This window comes from Heliangelus exortis, chromosome 10, assembly GCF_036169615.1.
Source record: "Heliangelus exortis chromosome 10, bHelExo1.hap1, whole genome shotgun sequence".
NCBI classification, from domain to species: domain Eukaryota; kingdom Metazoa; phylum Chordata; class Aves; order Apodiformes; family Trochilidae; genus Heliangelus; species Heliangelus exortis.
In genome coordinates, this window is record NC_092431.1 from 15917703 (window position 1) to 15922661 (window position 4959).

A 4959-nucleotide genomic window follows, 5' to 3' on the forward strand; every position below is an offset into this window, starting at 1 on the left:
CTGTGGGCACTATCCTGGCTCTGGCTCTGTGGTCAGTGTATGGCTGCTCCCTCCTGCCAGAGGTGCTGGGGGAGCAGGGCAGGCTCTTCCCACCCAAACTACTCTTGTTTTCACATTTCTGTCTCTAAACTTGCCTTTGCTACTCAAACTGGGAAGCTGAGTGCAAGAGAGTAATGTTTAGGTGTCAGACAAAATTCCCAGATAGATGCAACGCCAGCTCCTCCTCCTAACAAAGCTGGTTCTTCCCACCCTTGTTTTAAACTGGAAAAAGTGCTATAGAATTCCACAGCCTTCAGAAAAGTAGGCAATGGAAAAAAGAAGGTCCGTAGTTTCTTGTGTCCAGTGAAAGCTGACACTAACTTGGCTATTTCATGTTCCTGTTTGATAGCCATCTCTATGTAGAGTTTGATTTTTATTTCCACAGGAGCCCAGAGGGCAGGTGTTACACCTGGCAAGTGAGAGGAAGCTGTGCCACTCAGCTGTTGGTTTTTAATCTGCCAAGCAGGAACAGGAGCCTTTTAAGTGCCTGGCTTGCAGGAGGTCAAGGTGTTCCTGGATTGCTGTCTCCCATTGGATGTATTTGATATGGCACCTCCTAGTTATCTTGTTTTGAACAGACAAGACGTTCTGTTTATGAAAACAGACTTCTCAAAGGGTGGTGGGTAAAGGAGGAGAGGCTGTTTGCAATATTTTAAGCCAAATGGCTCCTTTGGCAGGAGGTTTTCTGTAACAAGTGAAAACAACAAGAATTAGCTCTCACAGCACTTCACCAACCAGAGATTTTTTTTGTCTGTAATGAGAAGAATGAGGCTTGTTTGACATAAACTACAAAACAACACAGGAAAGATGAAGAAGGAGGGCAGAAATACATTACTGAAGGTGAGGAGAAACAAGTTCACTGCTCTACTGTGAATTCCAGATTCTTGCTCATTAGAATGTACAATTACAGCTGGCATAATTCCAGAGGGGGAGTTGAAAGGAGGTTGGTCTTACCAACTGTGCTAAATCCTGCTGAGGAACTGACCACAGCAACATTCTACCCGAGTTCATATAATCCAAATGTTTCCATTTTTTATTTCTGTACTGGGTCCTTCTTAATGCAGAAATGCAAATTCTCTCTGGGCTCCTGAGATTTGAAAACTGATTAGAATTTTTATGTTCATCAGTTAAGGGTAAAAATGTTATCCCAGGCTAGACAGCCCGCCCCCAATTATATACAGATTTGAGAAAATGGGGATAGCTTATTTTTGTCATTAAATGACTACTTTCAGCAGCCAGTGTCAATGACATGTTTGCACTTCTGATTTTTTTTCTTTTTGAAATTTTTAGCTGTTTAGTAATGCTTACTAATGCCAGACTCTATTTGCTTGAAGTAGGCTATTCATCCATGCTTAATTTGAAAGCAAATCTTTGGTTTTCCTTATGAATCTGGTATGTGACTGAGAACAGCAGAGAGATTACCTGTGTGGCTATCCTAATTTTCTCTGCAGCTCTCCCAGGGAGCAGGGGTTGACCTCAGTGAGGAGTCTGGGCTGAAGTTTGGCCATCTGAATGTGTCTGGGCAGACACAGGGATGTGCAGCCTCCAGGGCATGGCTTTTGTTTCTAAAAGCAATGATGGATGGTGAACGGGGATAATGTGGGACAAAGTGAATGTTTATTGAATCCAAGCTCAGGATGGTTGCTGGTGACCAGGAATCTCCTGTGTAAAGTAAGTCTCCTGGTTTTTTGGTTAGCTTTTTGGGGGGTTTTTTTTTGGTTTTTTTTGTTTGGTTTTTTTGGGTTTTTTTGTTTGGGGTTTTCTTGGGTTTTTTTGTTTGGTTTGTTTTGGTTTTTTTGTTTGGTTTTTTTTTGTTTTTTTTGTTTTTTTTGTTTGGTTTTTTTGTTTTTTTTTTGTTTGGTTTTTTTGGTTGGTTTTTGTTTGGTTTTTTTGGTTGGTTTTTGTTTGGTTTTTTTGGTTGGTTTTTGTTTGGTTTTTTTGGTTGGTTTTTGTTTGGTTTTTTTGGTTGGTTTTTGGTTTTTTTGGTTGGTTTTTGGTTTTTTGGGTTGGTTTTTGGTTTTTTGGGTTGTTTTTGGTTTTTTGGGTTGTTTTTGGTTTTTTGGGTTGTTTTTGGTTTTTTGGGTTGTTTTTGGTTTTTTGGGTTGTTTTTGGTTTTTTGGGTTGTTTTTGGTTTTTTGGGTTGTTTTTGGTTTGGTTTTTTGGGTTGTTTTTGGTTTGGTTTTTGTTTTTTCCTTTTTTTTTTTTTTCCTTTTTTCCTTTCTTTCTCCCTTTGAGAGCAGTTGCAAGGCCATGTTGTATTGCTGGAGTCCTGCTCTCCCCAGCAGTAAACCATGTCACCAAAGCAGCTGTGGCTGCATACAGGTACCTTGGAACCCCAGTTTCCTGGCTCTGAAATACCTGTCCATGTGGTGGTGTGGGGACAATGATTGCTTTTCTTCTGGTCTGCCTCCCAAAGACTCTTCATGCCTTGCATATCCTAGTTAAATTGGCAATGTTCTTTTCTTTCCAGGGTATTCTGATATCCTCAAAAATGGAACTAGTCAGGAAGTACTCACTATGCCACTTTTTCTTCCTCATTTTGTTGGGTGTTTCATGGCAGCTGCCTCAGGTTCTCTCCCCTACTCAACCTGCCATGCACTGTGTGTACCTGTGCTTCACCTCATTGCAAGCTTGGTGTAGAAAACTGATGAAGTGGTCTGGTAGGAGTGGGGCATTAGAGAAGGAGAAGCTCTGGGTAATGGAGCAAGTATTATCTGTTCCTCTTCCCTTCTCTTTGGACACAACTGTGTTCTGCCTATGAGTATTTCATTTGTATGGCACATGCCCACTGCTAAGGCTGGTGCTTATCTGGGTGTAAAAACCACTATTAATGACTGAGCCTCCATGTTTCCAGAATCTTATTACAGAAGTGATTTTTTTTTTTTGCCCACTTCCTCTCCAGTTAAAGGCTCCACTTGCTTCTCCTTATTTACCTCCACGTAAGGCCATAATTTTTTGATTCTGTAATAAGAATAGCTAAGAAAATCAAGATGTCTAGGAAAATGTTCCTTAGTTCAAGGAACTAAATAATTCTTACAGAAGAGTTTAAGAATAATTGTTGGGAACAATTTATTCCTTTAATTTCCAGTTGGCAATGTTGTGTTTGGTTTTTTTATGAGAGTTGTCTGGGGGAAGTAAAACTGTATGTTAAAGGGAAAGGGTGTCTTTGCCACTGCTTTGGCTTTAGACCCTGATCTGTTACACTGCCATAAGCCAGGGTTAATGTGATTGGAGTAATAGATACAAAGCAGGGTTAAGTCTGCTAAGTCTAAAATGAGATTTATCTTGAGGATTTATGGGACTTCTACTTATATCAGCCAAGGAGAAACTGTGACTGTCTTGTGTAAGCATGTAGATATATAACCTCAACTTTTTTTGCATATATGATCTACTGAATTTTATACTTTTTCATCTATATGGTAAAAGACCTTTTAAAACCATCAAGTGGAAAATGAGCCAAGTTCTGTTGCTTTGAGAGTTTTTTTTACAATTTCAAGCCTATAGTGTCTGTATGGAAAGCAGGGTATTTTTTGGCTTTTGTTTGTTTGCTTTTTTTCTCTCAACATTGGTATGAACTATAAGGCAGGTACCCATATGACTACAAACAGAAAGAAGTCTGTTTATTTCAGCAGCTGTTTAACAAGCCACCAGCACTATCAATTAAATTAATCCCAGGAAATAAAACTTGAAATAAAGATGATATCTGAAATCATTTTTATTCATGGTTAGAGACCATGCAGATTCTTTTGACAAGTCGAAAAATCTTATGGGTGATGTTGAAAACTTCAATGTACAAGTGCTAATTCAATTTGAGGGTGAAAAAATTGACTTGATAGAATGGTTTCTGTAGAGATTCTACTAGAATAGCAAACCCCCAAGCAATACAAAGGCAGCCAGAGTATTGTATGCTCATTACTTGAATTTTCAAACACTTAACAACTGTGAGAAGTATGAATATGCAAAGCTTCCTGGCTCTGACCAACATAGTCTTATTCTTTCCTACTCCTGGAAATAAAAAGCCATTGGTTTGTCATTGCATACATAGAATGGTTACTAATGCAGTTTAAAGTTCCAGATGATAGAAGGTCATAGGTCTCTAACTCAGCAGAGCATTTAAGTAAATCAGCCTCTTCACCAGCTGCAGCACCTTAAATGTGTGTGAAAGTGCTCTGTTGAACTGGGGCTAAAATTCCATCCCTTGTCTCTCCACAGCTGTTACACAGGGCAGAGGAAAAGTGGACCATGCATAGACAGCAGAGTATTAAAAATTCATTAAATGACAACTATGGAGATTAAGATATTAAAATGGGAATGAACTCTGCCTTTAATGGTGAGGGTCCTAAACAGTCATCCTCATCTCCAGAAAAAAAAAAAAAAAAAGAAATAGAAAAGAGAGCCTTATAATGAATGTCCCATGTGAGGGAATGGTTTGAATAAGAATTCCCTTCCCATGTGGAAGACCCCTTGACCTCCATGAGGATTTTGGGGACTTACTGCCACATTGGATCTGCAGGCTCCAAAGGCAGTGTTAATTTGCCTAATTTTAAGTTCTGGGCCAGACACTGCAAGCTCTTGTTTGCATATATAGCCCATCATGCCTGAATATTTTGTGTCAGCATTTTATGACAGATAATGCATCAGCCCTGGTATTTTATCTTAAAGTGAAATCCCACCAAGTGTGCACCACAGTTACACTGGCATTGTTGCCAGACCCTTACCTTTTGGTTGTTTTTTTTTTTTTTTTTACGTGAGCAGTGCCACTGATTTCTGAAATTAATTTATTGAAAATCAAATCAGAGTAGGGTAATAAAAAATAAAACCTGAATCTTAAAATGTCTTCCTTCCCACCCTTCCCTTTTTCTTGGCCTCATCTTTACTCCTAATTCTCCCCCTGAGCACCAAGGGCCTGAGGAATGGGGG